The 21,066-nt window shown below is 38.4% G+C and overlaps 1 long non-coding RNA gene across 1 annotated transcript; it reads left to right on the top strand.

Moving 5' to 3' along the window:
- The first annotated feature begins 6,401 nt into the window (after positions 1–6,401).
- LOC139827445 (uncharacterized) lies at positions 6,402–11,120 on the top strand. Its single transcript, XR_011737983.1, has 3 exons — positions 6,402–6,585; positions 7,954–8,129; positions 10,545–11,120. It is a non-coding gene; the product is annotated as an uncharacterized lncRNA (long non-coding RNA).
- Positions 11,121–21,066: the final 9,946 nt, after the last annotated feature.

Genomic DNA, 21,066 nt, shown 5'->3' with positions numbered 1-21,066 from the left:
AGAGTATGTTGTGCTCTGCTTTAACTAACAGTGTTAGTAGTAATTATGACCCATAAATCCACCAATTTCTACTAGAGGTAAGGAACATTCTTGCATTTGAAAGCCAATATGCTTGGACATACTTTAATTCTTCTTATTTTTCAACATCATCTCACTGATGCACCATTTTAAAAATACTAATCATCACACTTTTATTTAAGGCCTACAGCAAGCCAAAGTTATAGTTGACTATTTTCAGGTGTCTGGGAGCAGTTCCAATAATTATGAAGAACCAGAACAACAAGCCCTATTTATAGACATGAATTAAAAATAAATAACAGAATAAGAAAGAATTATGACTTTGAAAACTGCTGCTTTTAAAAATAGCTATGGAAGCAGAACTTGTGCTGAAATGATAAGATAGACTCATGAATTAATAGCATGCTGTATGGATGAGCTGAAGTTGATACTTGGAAATCAATATTTTTTTTTTAAATGCTACTTTTAGAAAAACAAGTTGCCTGAACAACCTTTAAAACAGGCAACCTATTTTCTTGAATTCTATCATAATTTAGGAACCAAAATGTTTGTGACTGAATCCTCTTTTTCACTGTCTTTTATTTAAAGACTTTTATGCCACCATAAGAAAAATTTCACTGTCTTGTATCTGAGAAAAGATTTGCAAAATAAGATTTTACAAGTGTTGGAATAATGATACGGAAGTGTGGAGGCAATAGTCGAAGTCATCCTAGTGGAACAGTCATTCTTAAATATATGCTGATTTTTAAGCAGTTAGATTGATTGGATCACGATGAAAAGTGCCATGTGGAGTGCGTTTGGAATGAACAAAGGAATTTCTAACCTCTTCATACTGTTTGTACTGTAAGAGAAATTCATAGTCCAATTCTCCAAAAATCAGGCACAGAAAAGGAAACGCTGTCAGAAGCTTCTGCTTTGAGCATTACATTGCACCAAATTTCAGAAGTCCTCCACCAGTAAACATATGGAATACACATTTTTTTCAGGTCTCCATAAGGCTCTGGAAACTGCTCAAGAAGTTGCAGTGGAAGCAAAGCATGGTGAATAAAATAAATCATAAGGGCAAAGCATGCTTAGTAGTATAAATCATTTTAAAGGTGGTGGAGTATATCATCATGCCTTTAGTGAACAGGTTTTCTTATTAAAATATACTTTGCAGTAATGACTGCAGAACCGCTACAGGAATATATTAGCATTAGATTGATGATTTAAAGGTGAAATGAACTTTAAAATATGATTGGCTGTTAAAGAGCAAGATATGTAAGAGGAGGGAGTAGTAAATTGCCAGAATGACATTCTCAGTCATCTTAAATGGAAGCTTATTCAAAGAGACACTTACACAATGTAACAAGGTAAATTGCAGCTTATTCTCTGACAAGTGTTCAGGAGGGAATTTTTTTGTATAAGAGTTTATCCAGTTTAGATGTTTGGAAGACATCATTTTATCAGGCTGTAAGATCTTTAATACTTTATTTGTGCAATGTGCAGAACAGCAAAGTCATGGGTTTGTTCTTACAACTGCAAGTGCCTCCTTGTCTATTTTGCTTTTAATGTTTCAAGGTTGGTTGGTTGGTTGGTTTGTTTTTTCTTCTGCTTCTTGAGCCACTGCGATCAGAATTTCCACTTTGTCTTGTCTTTGGTTGTTTTGCATTATGAAAGATGGCCAGACTAGTTTGAATACCTCCCAGGAAGTTAGTTTACAGGTTTATGGGAGCTTAGGTAGAGCTGAGAATCTCCTCTCAGTAAAGAATCTAAGTGTACATGGCTGGAGAGGAGAGGAAGGCACGTGAGCTTGACAAACCATATTGTCTTAAGTGCAGGATCTGTCATCAGGCTCCTTGAATTCTGAAACTAGCAGTGGCATTTGTCTTGCTTAACTTCAGATACAGACTTGCCATCTAAGCTAGCCATGCTAAGCTCAGTTTATAGTTAAGGAAGACAATTAGGCATAACTGGGCCACGTTTCAGCTGAACTCTTTTGGTGTCTGCTCTGAGATGAGAAATGATGAGCCTTCCACTCCAGTGAGGAGGTTGCTCTCTTTACTCTGCTTCCCAATGTCTGTTGGCTGCTTGGCTCCAATGCATATAGCCTGATGAATCACAGTCTTATTTATGCCACCAAGTACAGTTAGACCCGTCCTCATGTCCAAGTTAAAGCTCTGATTAATGAGTCATTGAGACAGCTGGCCCTCCAGTCTCAGTCTGGTGCACTCCCTAATCCTGTAAGACTATGTAAAGCCTGATGTCTCAAGGACAGGAATCAGAAAAGAACCTACCTGGCTGTGAGAGAGGTGATGAGGACAGGGACAGTTTGGATCTCCCTGGTGTTTGCCATAAGACTGATGAGCCACACATAAATAGCTCTCTGCCAGCTTTCTGAAACATATGCACAGGTCTTAGTCTGAGCACATCAACAGCATGTCAGGAGGTTCATTGGACCAAGGATGAAGGCTCTGACAACAGTCAAGTGCATACTCTAAGTGTAATTCTGTGTCCTTGACTGAAATGTTTAAGCTCTGAAACACGCTTCTGCCTTCCCTGAGACATCTTAGGCAGCTTTGACACATCGATTATTGTTTAATTCTGTTTTATTTTATTTTTCTGCCTATTAAAGCCTTAGTTTATTACATAGTTGTTCTTGGTATATTGTTGTGGTTCCTTTGTCATCACCTGCATCTGATAAGAACTTACTTCATCTGCTTTTCATTAGGAGGACAATTTTTTCTCATTTTAAATATATGAGTGTTGAAGATTCAATGAGACAATGAAGAAAACTTGGAATAGAACATGATGAGGTATATGATGGTCTTTATTTTGCCTGTCAATCTTGGTATGTCACTATTAAGTTTTGTTTTTTTATAAGATCACAGCAGAATACTGCAACCTTCTGCGTAACATCAGTCATAGGACTAGTCAGCATTAACTCCTCTTTATACTAACACATCTTCTGGAAAAATGCCTGACAGACTTTATCTTGTTTAAGATTGAATGATGTTCCCAGGCAACTTAACAGCATTACAGATTTTTCATTCCCTTCTCTATCAAAAATACAAACATGAATAATAGTTGAGAAGAAAAAAGAAAAATTAATGCTTGTCTCTCTGAGAAGAGAATGAAAAGCCAAATACCTGTTACAGGTTGATTTAAGTACTGCAGGATATTAAGATATATTGCTATGAGTGCATAATAACCTATATGGAATGTAAAAGAAGTCATATTTTTGTTTATCAGGTGCTTAATTTTATTACTTGAAAGAGCAAACCCCTGTAAGGATGAAGGAAGGGTGGGAAGACAATGCCACTATGGATACCTTATGTCAGAGAACTTGAAGGATGTGCAGATGACAGCTCTTTAAAACTGGTTTCAAGAGATTTTTTTAAGCACCCATTTAGCTATGAGAAATACTTGCCATTCTTTATCAGATTAGTAGCTTACCTCACTTCTCATCTTCAAAGAGTACAGTTTCTGGGTTATTGATAACAGCGTCTTTAAGGTATGCTTCACTCAAAAGCAGGACATATTTTCAGAATTTCTTTTGTATGTGTTAGTGCTTGCTGGGCAGAAAAACTTCTGTTCAGAAAAACTGTGGGCAGACTTATTGCAAAGATATCAGTTAAGAAACAGAGTATACAGGGAAGCAAGTGCTGTGTGTCCTCAAATCACCAGCCATGCACTCTCTGATTGCTGGAGAGAACCACACCTTTAGTTCTATAAACTCTACTTTGAAGGCAAAAGTTATAATGAAATTTTTCAGTTTAATCAAGGAGTTGGAAGTCACAAAGGGCCTTGGCAGCCTGGAAGTAAGTTTGTCTGACCACAGTGACAAATGCTTTCTGGTTCCTATCGTGTCATATTCACAACTGAATGTAGTTTAATTTCTCTTTGTAAATTCCCATAGCACACTTTTTTTGTATACATTTGCCACTGTCAGTGCTTGGGCTGATTATATTGCAGTCCAAGACAAGTATTTTCTCCATCCTGGAGATTTAATTCTTTCCCTCATGGACAGTTCGAGTAACTGGGGCTACCTTGGGAAGAACTGTTGGTTTTCTCTTCCATTTATTTTCATCTCCGTTAGCACTGACATTGCTCTCCTTCTTATTGTTCTTCTGTTTCTCTAGAGAAAATAAAAGGTCTTGTATTCCACCTTAAAGAGTACACTTTTCTCAAATAAACCCACATTCATTGCTAGTCTTTACAATTCACCCTTTGCCAATATGTTTTCCCTTCCATTTTCCTTCTGATTTCTTTCGTCTTCTGCAGGGAATTTTTAAATAGCTTAGCACTAGTATTCTCTCGATTGCCTGAGATTTGGCTTTGTGTTGTATGACTTCAAAATAGCCTCATCTTCTAGAATTGGTACTATGTGAGAACTCTAAATAGGGATTTTCCCACGTGTAGCAGATATATGTTTTCATGACTGGTGCTCTACCTGTTCATTATTTATTATGGGAAAAAATAAATAAAATAAATAAAATGTCAGTGTCCCTCTAAGTAATTTCAATTTCTTTAATAATTAAACCTTATGTTGAAAATTATACAATTTCTCTATCAGGCTGCTAGCTTTGTGATGGAGCCTAAGAGGTGAGAAATGGTGACATAATGCATTACATTTCATGCTGACTGCATCACTTGAATGTGTGAAGTGCCTCTTGCAGACAGCTCAACTTTAGCAATTTCGCAGTAACACTTTTAATGCCAGACTGGATTTTCTCTTTCAGCTTTTCCAGGAAGCCCTTCTGTTCTGAAGTTGTGCTCCTTGCCTTATTTTTTCTGACATCTGATTTTAATCTGAATGTTGCTTTGTGCTCTGACTGTGACTGCAGCTCTCTAGCTGTCTGCTTCTCATTCCCTCAATTCTCCATGAATAGCTTCAGGCACTGTAGTTAACTCTTGCAGGTCAGTAATTTTACTTCTCAATACAGGAATCCTGAATATCTTATTGTTCCTCAAATAATAAATAGCAACTGGTCCCTAGTGCCTGCCTCAAACCAGTTAATTTTGTATTTCCCAGGATCTTTCCTATTTGTCTCCATTTGGGTTGAGAGGTCTCTGTTTAGATCAAGCTGAAACAGCCTCTTATGTGAGATTTTGAGAATCAGTATTTACCATTTAATTTGAGAGCCATTCTTCATTAACACAGTACTCTGCTTTTTGTTTGTTTGGTTTTTTGTTTCCTGTGAAGTGTCATAGGGTCAGAACTAATGGGCTTTTGCTGTCCCTTCAGAGCTCAATTGTAAATATCCATTTTAATCCACAAGTCTACAGTTCCCTGCAGTGGCAGAATCCAGAAGGGATATTACATACTTAAGGATGTTAATATATTTTATGCATTCCATTATATTGATTTTTTTAATGGCAAAATACTGATGGAGTGAGAACACATATCACATGCATGTTCTTTAGGGTGTTAGCCGTACCTATAATACCCATGACAGATAATTTACATCTATTATAGGCAATGTAAATATAGATAATATCTATGGCATTATTTGATACCTGATACCTGTTACTGAGCCCTTTCACCATGATTGCTAAAGAAAAAGCTAAAGATGAGGGAACAGGAGCAGCCAGCTGAGGGAGGGCAGCACCTTTGGGAAGGTGCCTCTCCGTGCACCTTGGCTGCTGAGCATGAAGAATCAGGACAGTTCTGCTGTGCTTCTGACCAGGGCACTCTGTGGGGCTGAACAAAGGGAATGGGCAGTGAGACTAGATCCCTTGCTTTTCCCTGCTCACAAGCTTCCCTGGCCCACGGTGCAATGGCACAAAGCACTCATAAGGTACGTGATCACTGCACTGGGTGTCAGAGAAGTTCCTTTTCCCTAGGCTTCTTGTAGCAGAGACTCAGGTATGGATTCCAGAAATTCTTCTAAAATAAATAATTTATTCACAAGGTCTGGTGTAGAGCATCTCAAGATATATGCCTCTTGAAGAGGCACCTTCAGCAAAAAAAAGCCACCTTGGACAATTATACCCCCACAGTCCACTCCCCCGCCCGCCCAGTGTGTCATTCTGGGCCAATTGCAAAATCGGAGGCTGGGGTCTCTCAGTTCTTCATTGAATCTCTTCATTTTCATCAGGCAGGCTGTCAGTCAAAGTCCTGATCTTCAGTTGCTATTTTGCGCTTGCAGCTGGAGAAGAATAAGTTCTTGGCAACAGACAAAACATTCTTCTGTTTCTCATCCCTTGTTAGGTGCCGTTCTGTTCCTTTACTTATCTCCAGGGTTGCAGCTCCCCTTATCTTCTAGCTTGAAGATTCTGAGGTCTTTTTTACTTAGCAAAGGAGAAAGTTCAGTGGTCCACAGGTGGCAGAAGTTATGTTAAGCAAACTTACTTATGCTTAGCAGATTCTATATAAGAAGTTTCTAACCAAGTTCTATAAGCAGCAGTATACCCAGTAATTCAGTGAGCTAAGGCAGTCTGTCTCCTAACACAGGATCAAGTCTAAGGTACAGCTAGGCATCCTCTTTTCACTCCATTTGACGAACGTCTGTCTAGCCTAAGGTAAACAACGTTCAGCAGATAGCTCCTCGCTGTCTACAGGTTACGCTGCTTCCTTCTCTGCAGGTGAGTCCAGATGCAGTGCTGGTCAGACTGGAGGAGAGTAACACTCGCGATGGTACCAGGCTGGGAAGGAGAGAAAAGTCTTCTTAGCAGGTTGTCCTTGCCAGCAACACGTCTGTGGTCACATAAGCTAGAGTTATTGACAGCATCACAGCCTTTATGAGATCTCACTAATACAAAGCAATCTAAGACAGTCTTTACTACTTGCTGAACATAGTGGGGCTGTGATTTTACAGCTCATAGATGTTACCTTAATGTAAGGAATAAATCAACGAGTTTCTTTTTTTCTGTGATGTTATCATTCAGCAGCTTCTCATTACAGGAGGCTTAGAGTGCTATTTGCACAGGTTATCGTTGCCTCTGTGTGATGATTCATTGTATAGAGGGTTTTTTTTTTTTCTTTTGTCTCTAAATAAATTTCAGGCTTGGGTGAAAATTTCAGTGATTAGTTTAAAAAAAAAAAAAAAGAAGAAGAAGGCTAATTGTACAATGTTCCGAAAAAGTAGGTAAAAAGCATGCATAGGGTACCTCATAGAATTCTCAGATTATCTTGTAAAGACTTCTTTTATCCTTAGGAAAACCCTTTACATCACCTGTGTTGAACATTTTGATTCATCAGCATGGAGGACTGTTACTTTCTGTTTCTTCTTGAGCCCGCTGTTGGTTTGGTTTGTTTTGTTTTGTTCTCTAGAGCAGATTAGACAGAACAGAGAGAAATTTGATTATAGTCATACCCTAAACTCAGTCTGCTTTTGTAGTCTTCATAAGAAGAAATTATTTATGCAAAAATGTGCATGAACATTCAGATTTAAAAAAAAAAAAGAAAACCTATGCTTGAAATTTGATGAACTTTGGATTTTCATCTGGTAAGTTATAAACAGACTGTAGAAAATCCTTTATATTCCCATTTCGGCAATAGCTATCCTCTGCCTTATCAAAGTTTATAGTTCTGTCAGAGGAACAACTGTGCCAAACTCACAGAAATAATAGGTGAGTGAGGTGCAAGAGCCACCCAGTGGTTTAGATTGACTGTATATACCACTCAGAGACCTGTTACAGGTTGGGAAATATCCAGATCTATCCATCACTGGGAAAGGGACCAGAAATGAGAGTATAAAATATCCATAGCTAATAACTAATTAGACCCTGCTTTTAATACCTCGAGGAAAAATGATACTTTCCTTGATTCTTTGTTAAAATGTAAGAAGCAAGTCTATTTTTCATACAAAGACACATAATGTAGTAAGATGATATGTCAAGGACCTACCTACATACACAGTTTGGGGCTTGTTTTTGGCTGGGTTTTGTACTCTTATTTATCTGTAGGTGGCTGACTACAGCCATCCTTCAAATGAGTTTTGCCATTTTTAGGTCTATCAAGCTGTCTGTGAGGCAAGTGGCAGCGCTGAAGACTCTGCCCCACGTTCTCCATAGGAAGTTCCTGTTCCTGAGAATTCTGCTTCTCTTCTCAAGGATCCATTACTCCTCAGCATCCTCTGGGGTGCTCAAACTGGAAGAAGAAGGAAGACACAAAAATTTTTCAGTAGGTGAGATAGAACAATTTTGCTGTAAGTGTATAGGGAGACGTCAAAGAAGTCCGTCAATCATGTATCCTTGTGAGATAATGCCAAACAGTATTAATCATGGTGCAAGGGCAATATGGTTCATTGGTCATTCTTAAATACAAGATATTTCTAACCAAAATCAATTATGACAAGTATGTTAATATGTAAAATGTTTGTGTTTCATCAAGCTCTTATTTTCTGTGGGTTTTATTTTGCTCAAATATCACAATTGATAACTATACATTATAAAATCTCTTCATCCTGCTCTGATGTTATTGTCATTTTTTCCTATAAATGAAGAACATTTCACTATACCACCAGGCTACACCAGTGACCCTTGAAAAACTGAATCTTTTCTCCCTCATCCTAAAATTAGAATGTGAGGGAGAGGTAGATTGTTTTCCTACTCAGTTTCTTACGATGTCTTGTGTTAGTTAGGCAAAGATGAATATTCTGAATATTTAAACATTCAAAACTGATATCTATCTTTCCATGGAAAGACTTTATTCTTTGATAAATCAACCTTTTCTTTCCTTTAAAAACAAAACAAAACAAAAAACCAAGAAGAAAAAGAATGACAGGGTAATACTAGGACCAGCTGAAGCTCAAAAAAATATAAAAGTATTGTTGTGTAGCCATCAGATTTTTCTTCCTTGTTCTTTATGGAGATTTATGAACATTAAACTTTTATATCTGTTGCAGATATTGTCTGAAGAGATCACAACTATTTCCATTAATTCAGTAAACTTTGAGGAGGACACTAGAACCTCAAGTGTTCTTGAAATACTGAAGTTCTAATAACTGCAAAAAAATGTAACCTGTTTTGCACCTGTGAATCCAAGCAACTACCAGTTCGTCTTAGCAAACTTCTCTTCTTTATTCACTCAATGATAGAAATATCCAAACGATTGAGGAATTATAAAAATGGGGAGGCAGTGGGAGGAGGGGGAACATTAAGCCAGAGAAGAGAGCAGGCAAGGATAATGATTCAAAATATGTATTTAAGTATTTAAGTTTAAGAATGACACAATGCTTTCTCATTACAAACTAGTTGGGGAGTTTGTCCTGCTGTCTTTTCATAGATGCAATAATAATAAATACATTTTATTTTCATTTGATGGTGGTGAAAATTTACAAATCTCTTTTTCACTCTTCTGAATTATTTATTCTTTTCAATAGAAGACCTTTAGCAAGTGTACAGTGTTTTTTGCAACATTGTTTTACAAAATGTTACATATCCATGCAAAAAACTAACACTTCATTAATAAGAGAACCATACTACCAAAGTAGGAAATTATCTATAGTGACATGGAAAGTAGTAGTTAGGAAAGGGCGCTCTGGGGATAAATAAGATAGTCATGTCAGATAAAATACATTTTGAGGTAGCCCAAAGGATCTCTGTTGGGCACTGAGGGCAAAGCCAGCAAGCAGCTATGGGAACCCTTTATCTCACAGCTAGACCTTTTGGTCAAAGTTCACTTACAACCCTTTCTTGCTGCCAGAGCTGTGAAGTAAGAAGAAATGCATCTGGAAGCAGCTAACTCTGGAAGCACCAGAAGCCTGATGAAGCCTGGCTATGGCTTCTCCCTTAGTGTAAAATCCACTGGGAACTCTGATCAGAGGCTCTCTTTTGAGCCCTCTATTCCTGGGACATCTTCTCCTCAAGCACAGGCTGCTGCAATCACTAGAGACTGGCCAGCAGAATAAGTTGTTTATATCAAAAAGGCGGTGGAGTGAATTTTTAAATGTTCATATGATGACTTCTCCTCTGTTCCCTTTATGATCTTTGTAGGCACTTAGTTATTGTTGAGACCCTTACCCTTCTGATTAAAAGTGACCAACAAACTCAATTAAATATCTTTTTTTTTAAAGATACTGCGTAATAATAAGATTCTGACTTTTACCTGGCTACAGTAAAATAAAAACAGAAATAAATCTGGTCTGTACTCTCTATTCAGCTTTTGGATACCTGACCACAACAGTCTTATCAGCATGCTTGCTGCAAATTTACTGGCCATGTTTCCCTGGTGTCTGAAGGCAGTTTCACGTCTGCATTGTAACAGGTCACGTAACTTCAGTTTTCACCAGACATGCCCAAATATACTTCTCCTTTTAGAGAATAAATAGATCATTTCTTCCATAACAATGAGTGAAAATGTGATTATAGAAGTGCTGATATGGTTCTGAGAGCTACCAAGAGTAATAGCCTCCTGTGATAGGAGGAGTTTTTCACTGAATGACTAGATAAATGCTGGGTTTTGAACAGATAGGTAGCTATATCTTAATCAATACAGGTATATGTGTCTCCAGGAGCTAGGATTTAGTGGTCCCTTAACAATTCATTTTGCACATCATCTTGGATGAAAAACCTCACTTCTTTTTCTTTCTGCATCACAGGTTGCTCTTGCAGACAACGTATGTTCAGATCTGAGGTGAAAATAAATACTATTTGCACATATGCCTTGCCCTGTTTGTTGAGGAGAGTGGACTGTAGGCCTGCTGTCAGCACAGCAAGTGTCTTGCAGACATCAGTGGGACTGGCTGCCCATCTGCAGCAAGAGACATGTTTGGATCGGGAGCTCTGATGCTGCTGACACCTGTGGCTGCACTGCAGTGTCAGAAAGGGAACACCCATCCTTCCATACATGGACTGGGAACAGTAAAGACTTCAGTTATGAATAACATCACAAACAGTATTAAAAATTCTGGGTTTTCTTTGATGCATAATCACATAAGAAGTACAAGGGAGAAGATGCAGTGAGAAATAACAGTAAAGCTTTTGCCAAGAAAGGGCACTGTCACCACAATGACCGGACTCTTCCACCACACGGATATGCCAGTAAAGCCAACTGTCTTCTGACTCCTATTATTATGCTACCACCTGGTTTTGTTTTTTCCCCTTAATGTAAACGTTTATGCATCACAGTCTCTTTTAGTCTAAAAAGAAAAACAGCACAGCATGTCAGTATATAAAGAAAGGGTCAATATGATCACCAACATGGATGCAAAAAGTTCCTTGAGAGTCTCAAGTTCTCTTAGGAAAGATGATTTTACTTGCTTTTATTTAGGTCAGGACACACTTTTCAAATCTGTTAGTCTGTAGAAACAGTTTTATTAATTTCAGTGGGGCCAGATTAGCTCTTAGCTGTGCTGAACAATAAAATACTTCCTCTCATTTTGCTTAGCGTCCTTCTTCCTTTGTGTACTTCACTATGTACAATCTCTGACACAGAAAAACATGCTATTAATACTCCAGCACAATTAAATTTGTCATCTGCCATCTCTGATTACCAGAGCTTAACAATCAATCTGTGACTTTTAGTGTTCTGGTTTTGGAGATATGCTGCACAAGGTCAGATACCAGAAGGAATGAAAGTGCAGGGGAAAACAAACAAATAAAAAAACTGTTCTGAAGAAACAGTTACTGGGAATGCTTTTGTTGAAAGTAAATATATTCTTATACAACAGTTAACATTTGAAGACATGATCTAATCTCCTGAAATGATCCTGAGATTCTAAAAGGATCTTCTGGTGATATTATACAATCATGCACAATTCTGAGCCTTTGCTGTCAGGGAAACCTCAAAGAATCTTTAAAAATATTTAATGTCAAATTTTGTGTACATTGTATGAATAAGAAATTCCCTTTAATGAAAAATGTCAAGCTTTAAAACACACAAACCCAAAACCTTTTGGCATTAGATTTCAAGTTGGATCTTTCAGAAATTGGAAGAATTGGAGCAAGCCTGCCCAAGTCAGCAGTGGTCAGTGTGCTCATTTGGAAGAGGCCCCATTTCACATTGCTCCTTTGGGCCAGAGTGTGTGTCATGGGCAGCGGAACCCCAACATCCTGCCTATTTTTACCTGGCTTATATCATAAACGTTAGCCTAGAACTGAGAAACCTTTGTAAGGTGAATGTCAGTGAACTAAATCTATTTTTATAACAAAAGATTTTATTACAAAGAATTGTCATCTTCTGCCAAAATTCTCACAGCTCTAATTAATTTCACTTTCAGAAGAGGTGAGTGCAGTTCCCATTTACACTATCAATTAGTATTTGTTTCAGCCTACCACCTGCAACCAGCTATCATCACAGCGCAGTGAGTGCGCAGCCAGCCTGGCTTCTCTGGAGCCGCAGTGAGGAACATCTTTATTATTCTGAATGACAAAATAACTACCTTTCTATCTCTATATTTAATGATACAACATTAGCTGTGGGCCCTTGTTACCTCTAAAGAGAGACAAATATAAGGAGTGCCTGTATTTCATAGATAAAATTCTTTGAAACTTTCTAAAGCTTCATTAGTACTGACATATTGTCTATGTGGCAAAACAGCGCATAAGTGCCTAATCTGCTTTTTAATGAGAAACCTTAAGTACTACAAGGAGTGTGGTGCTGCACTCAATATTTGGATAATGTACATAGCTAAGGAGATTTCAATGCCTGTAGTACTCTAGCTGACAGCTCATTTAGGGGATGACATGCAGTTCAGCACAACAGGTAGGCATACCTTTACTGCAGACTGAAAATGAACATTCAACAAAAATCAGCGACATATGAAAGATGTTGCACCTACAGTTTTTTTTAGCAGGTGCTGTATAAACAACTGGAAAACTCTTTAGGGAAACAGGTTTTAAAACTCAGATATGATCTCCAACAGTTAAAAGGTGCCCAGGATGGCAATGTCATGTCTGTAGTACAAGTCTGGTTGATGAATAAGTGGCAGTTGTTGCTCTGCCTCCTACAGAGTTTGCCAAATGCAGGCCTGGGGCCAAGAGCACATGATCCATGCAATATGTTGTCCTGAACAACAAAGTCTCCTTCCCCACATAGCTCCTGCCAGCCCTGGCATAGGAGCAATCCCGAGAGATGGCAAAGCTGCTGATGCCTCTCTCACTGCTCAACTGGCTCCTTGCAGCACAAGAGGCAGCCTCTTGGTGCACTGCTCTGCCTGCAGCTTGATCCTTGCCTCTTCTGCCCAGACTCTGCACCATGGCCCTTACTGGGTTTACCATTAAGCCCTCAGCTTTTCAAGCCCAAACACGCCACAGAGCTGATTCTCAGAATGTGCTCAGACTTCCTTTTCTATGGACAATGCTATGCAGGCAAGTTGGTCTTAGTGAAATAGTGGAACACTCAGCCAATTTGGAGATGCAGAATCTGACAGAAGTTTCATATTCTTCATTCATATACACTTTACCAGCAGTTTAGGACTGGTGCTCCTATTCATCAAGAGCAGCTGAACAAGAACTGGGGCAGACAACCCCTGGTTGCATCAGAAGGACCTGAATTTTGGAGGGGTGCATTGTAACTGTGGACAGGGTGACCAGAAAGGAGAAAGTGACAAAATAATAAATATACATTTATTTTTCTTCATTGATAATATTAGCACACTAATGTAGCTTTTAAACGTTAGGTCTCAAATGCAAATGTTTTCTTAGTGTTTCATTCAGGAGGCTGTGATAACAACTGCTGAAGAAGATGCTTTATTTGGCAGTGAAGAATCTATCTTCTTCTCGTATCAGATGATTTTTACTGTTAAGAACCAGCTTTGGCACCATATTAATTCAATTTGGAGTACAAATGGAGACTTTAAATTTACTTTTTTATTTGTGAAGTTAGGAATCCTTTGTGTTCCATTGCTTTCTCCCTATTCCATTTATTCTATTTTTTTCTAGTACCCTTTGCTTCTAAATCTACAGCTAAAGTGAGTGAACTTCAAACATAAATTTCTTCTCAATTTTTTCCTTTTCTCATAGACTTCTTGCTGGGTCACAGTTCTTTAAGATCTAAGTCCAGCAAAATAACTGCTCAGAGAAAAAAAAGCATATTATAGTTCACGTGAAGTAAAAACCAACTTTCCATTCCACATTTTCCTGTCATAACCAGGTCACCAAGTGACATTTGGTGTAGTTCAGTTTCGTTTCTGACCAGTGGCCTCGGGCAAAGCTGCTAGTATTAACCCACTTGTCACACACCAGCCCATCCCACCCCCACCCCTTCCCGCACAGGTGGGAATCTCTTATTTAGCTTGTTTCAAATAGGTAAATAAATAAGGACTTTGGGGTTCAATACACCTTAAAGCAATCAAAACATACACCTGCAGGGAGCAGCTTGGCTGGAATGCCTGGCTGTGAGCTGGGGGAGAGGGAAAGTAGGTGATTCCAGGAACCTCACCAGCGCCTTGGTTGTTGAAAGCCCAGCAACCAGGAACAGGGAAACAGTTAAAAGATCCTCAACAAATGAGGCTTCCGGGAAACTGAGCTTTCCTACAGCTCAGTGTGCCACCTGCACCTTAGTGACAAGAATGTGCTGTCAAGATGCTGAATATCACCATCCTTTTGGAAGTCTGTCCTTTCATTCTGCTGTAGGATTTTGGAGTAGCTTCTGGGGAAAATGCCAAAATGCAAATATGTGTACACTTCGTCACTGCCCTTCAGTGCACCAGTTGCAAAGCGCAGCATTTTCCAAGACCTGCATGCCTGTTTGCTAAGATATAATCCTGTTTTACTCCTTTTCTTCCTCAGTCATCAGTTCAAGTTTCAAAGTGCAACTAATTCTCATTCTCATTCTTCCTCCACTCACAATCCACTTGCAAGTGGATGAGGACAAGAAACTACATTAGCTGTATGTCTGCAGCTGACTAATCCCAACCAGAAATCCTCCCAGCTATGCTCATCTGCCTCTTCCTTACCCCCTGCTCCACTACAGCAATAGTAGAGGTCACTTTCTTCAGCTTTGCTGTGCAGTTTTGCCTTACTGGAGATACTTTTGTCCCAAGATATTCCATGTGCTCCCCTGGCTTTATCCCTACTTACATCATTTTCATTAACTGCCTGAGTTCAAACCATGGCTCACTTCCCCGGGCACTGCTCTGGCCCTGCAGGGCCATGCCATGGCACACTGAGATAACTGCTGCTTGTCCAGGGGCTCTAGCTGGGCAGAAAATGGAGTGGGCAGAGAGAATTTGGATGCTGGCTAAACACTTACATTATGATAGGTAGCTTCTCAATATTAGGAGGGAAAGAGAAGAGGTAGAAAGGGCAGCAGACATGAGCCAAAGTATCCCCAGAGCAAGGCCAGGTGCCAGTCTCTAGCCTGCAGCATGGAGAGTGCTCATGAGGTGGGCAGTTACCCTCAGCAGAGTCCCAAAGCCCAGGGACCCACAAGGTGAGTTGGAAGGGGGCATGGGAGCTGGGGCCAAACCCAGAGAGCCAACCCAGCCTGCTGCTGAAGCATTTCTCTAGTGCTGTAGCTGGATACTGTAGAACAGATTTGTTAGAGAACAATAATTTATGCCTCCTTTCCGATTTTGAGCAGTTTGTTGTCCTTTACAACCTCTGCCAATCCAGTCTATCTCATTCAGTCCTTACAGTATCACCAGTGAATGTGTTTTTATGCTGCCCCTATTTCATTCTCATTTATCACTAAAAACCAGCCTCCCCAGTATCCAGTTCAACCAACATAAATCACACCATGTCTTCTGGCAGATATTATTGGGTTTGCTGTAGCAAAATAATGCTTTTGGAAGAATACAGAAGACTGAATTTACAAAGTATTTCTGTGGTATATCTGTGTTGATACAAGATGATAGAGGATTCAGTATAAGAAATGGCAGCAGTCAACCTGAAAACACCTCTGTCTTCCCTCTACATTTAAAGTACTGATTTTAGCTATATCAATATATTTTGATGAGTCCCAGATATCATTTGAAACCAAGAAAAATAATAAAATAAATTCTCTAAGATACCTAATATGAATGACACTAAGTTTCAGAGCAGCAGCACAAAAATTTGAATGAGTACACTGCATGCAATCATTTCTTGTCACCAAAGTTGACAAGGCACTGTTTTAATGGTATCATGAAAAGGGATCTCTGCTGCAGCTTAGATGTGGCCCCGAGAGAGGGCTCTGACATGCAACTGCCTTGTAAACACCACGCTAAGTCAGCCAGGAAGTGCCCAGGCCCTTAAACAATGACATGACAAGATACAGGGAATTAGACAGGCACAGGGCAGCTGGGGTGGCTTTTTACATCTCCACCTGGGATGCTGGAGCAAGAATGGAAACCTTTCATAGAATGACAGCAATGCTGGTTAAATTTGAAGTATTTCGTCTCAAGAACCATTGAAAAGAGAGTTCAGCTCTGTTTTTTTCACGTAGGTAACAAAATATCCAGGTTGTACATATTCATTTGGTTATTAAAAATATTTCTATTAACAAAGGAAATGCAGACACACTGAACATCATGACAATACAGTTTTAAATATGGCTTATTCCAGGTGCTTCTTTTTCATGCACATTGAGTTTTTCCCTAGCCGCCTAGATCTATAGATGGAAAGAGCCTGTTTCAAAGTGACAAAGAATCCTGAAATCAGATATTCAGCATCTGAATGAGGCTCTTCAGCTCCCTTATAAGCTGTCTCATACAAAATCAGTATACTGTAGATTTCTAAGAGATGGTGGTCTTAGCACATGAATCCTAAGAAAAATGTCTTACTAGGACAAACAAATCAACGTGTAGAAAAATCTTGAATAATATATCCACTATGAAGTGAATACTGATTTTAAAAATATCCTTTCTAAATATTCAGCTTCAGTGGAAATGTACATTGACATTTTAAATAAGAAGTTATTTTTAAGCAAGGTCATAGTTATTAATGATTTTAATAGCTTTTGGGGTTCCCTTCATCATATGTGAGCTCATAAATTTTATCACATAGAGACAAGAATCTCTGGTTTCTACGTATTACACAGGTGTAGGTATGAAAAAAGTGTGCTAAAACTTTTGAAATTCTTTTGGACTTCCAGAGCTGTAAATTAGAGAATTCAGGAAACAAAAAAAAAAATTAAAACCTTAAACCTCTAAACTTTTTCACAGTGTGTGGTTTGGCCATTGATCAAAGCAACAGAGGTAAAAGGGGGAGCTGTGAGGATGCCGGTGTGTGGGTTAGTGACTGCGCTTTCTGTTGTGCTCCACCTACTTTTATGCACTCCTTCCAAACATACTTACCAATATAACCTCCTGTCTGCAATATTACTTAAGGATTTGACTGGCAAGGTCTGGCTGGTGCACATAAAAGGAAAATGATCTTCAAATCTATAAACATTCGTACTAGAAACTTTACATACATCCAGAGCAAAATAGAAGTTTGAATGGCTTGTAGCTTAGGCACAACCCAGCATTGTGACTATCTGACAGAGGCCCAGAATATATACATTCATATCAGCTACTGAATGACTATTTTCGAAAGTGAATGCTTGAGAAAATTGCAGCCTACTACCCGTTTGTATAGAAGAAGATTAAATTCTACAATACATGACTTATTGTGTATTATTCATCCAGTTCTAAAGAGTAGTTTAGAACTGCTTATAAAAGGAAATTCACACAAAAATACTTACATAATCTATTGAAATCTCCCAGATGCAGGGAAAGTTGAAGCTGTATCAATACTCTGTATTCATTACATGGAAGGACAGGAGTGACAGCCCTAGAGAGAGAGAAATTTGCAATTAATAATTCTTTCAGAATTAAATGTGCAAATTACAGCAATAGTACTGTGAGCCACTCAGACACATTTCAAGGCTAAATTTCAACACCTGGTAGGAATAAGAACAGACTGGCTTGCTAAGAATGCAATGGATTTTACTTGAGAGTTTCTCTGTTTCTATAATACATAGGCTACAGCCTAAAGCTGACTCTTCAGTGTATAACATCCTCTCCCATGTGACAAAGTTGGAGCCTTTTTATCCACTGCTGTTAAATCTACAGCAGTTCTACATAAGGCTAGGTAACTTCAAGAGAGGACTAAGGCATTTCTTAAAGCTGGGTGTAAAGAGATGTAATTTCTTTTTGTTCTTCCTCTCCTCCTCATCCATCCTTATAGCCTAATGGATTACTCACTTTTGCCGTAGGTGTTCCTCAAAGTGAATCAGTCAGCCTTTGCCCTGCTTACCTGCTTTCCTGTCTGACCTTGGCACTCACCTATTAATTACAGTCCCCAGACTCCAGAGACCCCTCTTTTCCTCTGCTGTCTGTATAGTCAAAGTCATAAAGTGCAGTAGCATTTAAGAAGGCTCAGTTTCACAACTGCAGTGCTCAAATTGCTCACTGCAATGAAAAGCCTGATCTGCTGTGCAAGAAGGTGGAAATAAGAAAAGACATGTACCACCTAACTCATTTTCCAAAAGCTTAAAAGTGATGGAATGCATATTAAAAAAGCAAAAAGGGAAATGAAACTTACAGTGATGTTCACTTTGATATTTCTCTTTAATGAAGACACAGTTGCTCTTTAGCATCACTGACTGAAACTTACATTGAAACACAAGTTATTCAGATAAAAGTCATGATGGCCTTAGTGACCTAGAAATTAATTAAAAGTTTTAGTGGTACTAGTAACTGTTAATTAGCATGAGTGAAATAATGAACTTTCTGACTTTCTGATTTTTATGTTTTTTTTATCTTTGTAGAGGGCAAGAAAGGCATAGCAGTATGGAATAATGATTGTGAATTTCTTTACACTTTTATAGGTTACTCCATTGCTCTTTGCTTGAAAAGGATGTACTGTGCTCTATTCTGGCCCAGGAAAGTAAGGCTGCCAATGATTTTCTATTTCATCCTAGCGAATGTTCGCTTGACCAATATAGCAATATGTAGGAAAAAAAACCCCACACAACAAAAAAACAACTTCTATATTTACAAATGGAAAATTGCCAGGTAAATTTTAAGTTGAAGAGCTAAGGTAAGAGGTGACACAATTTTTAAAAGGGTTTTCCTAAAAATCAAGACTTTTCCTGCCTACTTTTTTATGCATACTTCACTGCCAATATTAATAGCAAAAGTAGGCATAAAGGTCAATAAATTTACTAGAAAAGTGTCAGTGGTATTTTGTTCTACCCTTTTCTATTGCATGGTGAATTACAGGTGCTAAAACAAAGAACAGAAGCCATTACAAATATTATGGCACATTCCAGGATATCATTTTCATAAACATTTTGAGTCAGATTAATAGGAAGATTAAGCAAATAACCTATATGTTCTATTGGAACACTATGACTTAAATGATCTTTGGATTAAAACAACACAAGGAGGTGGTTTTGGTTAAAACACAGGAAATGGAGTTTTTTTCATTCCAGGCCATATCCATGAGTCTGGAGATCCACCCATCCTCCACTGAGTTCAGTAGAATAAGTCCCATCTGCATCAGTAGGTTTTGATTCTATATTCCTTGCAGACCTGATTTCTTTATAGTGAGCTTATGATTTTCAATATTCACATTTTCACTGCCTTTTTTACTCATCCAACCTTATTCTTCTGAATTTGTATGTGCTATCACTTCTCTGGCTCTGTTAGAAAACCCTCTCTTGATACATCCTAATATCATGTTTGCTTTTTTCATACCACATCATGTCTATGACTGTTGATTATCTTGTGATAAAGTCATGTATCTTGATCTTTTTCTGTTTCCTGTTTTCCATTTTCAGCTAATGAACTTCTCCCACTTACAGCAAAAATTTTTATTCTTAAATTGATGGCATTGCATGTAGCATTGTTACATTTCATTTCATTTCTATTATATTTTGCCCTCTGGGTCATCTAGTTCTTGCAGCAGGATACTCTGACATTCATTTATATTCCCAGTATCTTCCACCTTGCATCATCAGCAGGTTTTATTCCATCATGTCTAATGGGGCCAGGGTCATTAATGTAAACAGAAAATGTGCTGGGATTCTGTATCACAAGGATGCTCTAGGTTAGCTCTTTTTTTCCAGTCTTGATTTTTCTATTGCTATGCTGTCAGCCTTAATTCCTTGAGAAACACTGACAGCTACTTCCTCCAGACCGCATTTTATTTTTGTGAGTGGAACTGGCTAAAGGGTACTGGAGTCTTGGTTGCGGTGCTTTCCCAGAACTAGGTATCACAGGGACAGAACAGAGAGTTTGATTTGGCTCTTGCAAGTTCTGCATTTTTAATTCAAGTGGAAGAAAGTGCATTGTTCCTAGCATACCTGGTTATTTACTGTCCCTGGCTTTTGATGCTAAATGATATGAGCTGTTTTTCTTTCTGACAGTCACAAGTGCTGGCTTCGTATAAAGATTGACCTTTACTTCATTAGTGATGATAAGCAAGCTCTGAAAGTGTATCTGCTTAGCTCACAGATACCCACAGGGACTTAATGCAAAAATATACTGTGGCTCTGGAAATTGCACAGGAAGAAATTAAAGTCTAACTCAAGATGTTTTGGTTTTGCTTGCTGATCTCCAGGGGGAGGAAACCCCCTCATCTCCTCTGGATAGAGAATCAAAGACAATTTTTTACTTTTTGTGTGAAAAGGCAATAAAAGCTGATTAACCCACTCTGAAAGCTCTAAAATATTCAGGACAAAAAAAAAAAAAAAAAGACTGGGAGGGAAAGTTAACAAAGCAATTCAAAATGGAAAATCTAATTGTGTTTTGAAACATGTCAGCCTTGACAAAATTAATTTCATGTTGAAAAAAGAAAGAGATATTCTTGAAATGTTCTTAGTTTTACTATTCCAGAATGGAATATCTTAATCTTTCAACTTTGAAACAGATTTTTAGCTTTTTAGAAAAATTTAAAAACATAAATATTGTAAAATACTGACTACTCATTTTGACTGGTTTTACAGCTTATCTCAATTTAGGAAGAATTTATTTATGATAGAATCATATTTCACTGATTGACCTTGTTTATCTGTCGATACATACTGAATCTCTCTTTCTTGTGTATGGAAAGAACTGATAAAGTAGAGTCTTTTTGCCTGCTCACCCCAGCAAATGCCTTTTGGTCATTATTCCACCCAAAAGCTGTTCTCTGAAGTGTTTCTGAGGCCTGGACACTGAGGCTGGGACTGGAGGTAGTTCTGGCTGCTACTCCGCTTCGGAGCCTGTGTTC

This window comes from Patagioenas fasciata, chromosome 2 (assembly GCF_037038585.1).
Source record: "Patagioenas fasciata isolate bPatFas1 chromosome 2, bPatFas1.hap1, whole genome shotgun sequence".
Taxonomy (NCBI): Eukaryota; Metazoa; Chordata; class Aves; order Columbiformes; family Columbidae; genus Patagioenas; species Patagioenas fasciata.
The sequence above is the reverse complement of the archived record's forward strand: the minus strand, read 5'-3'. Positions and strand labels throughout refer to the sequence as shown.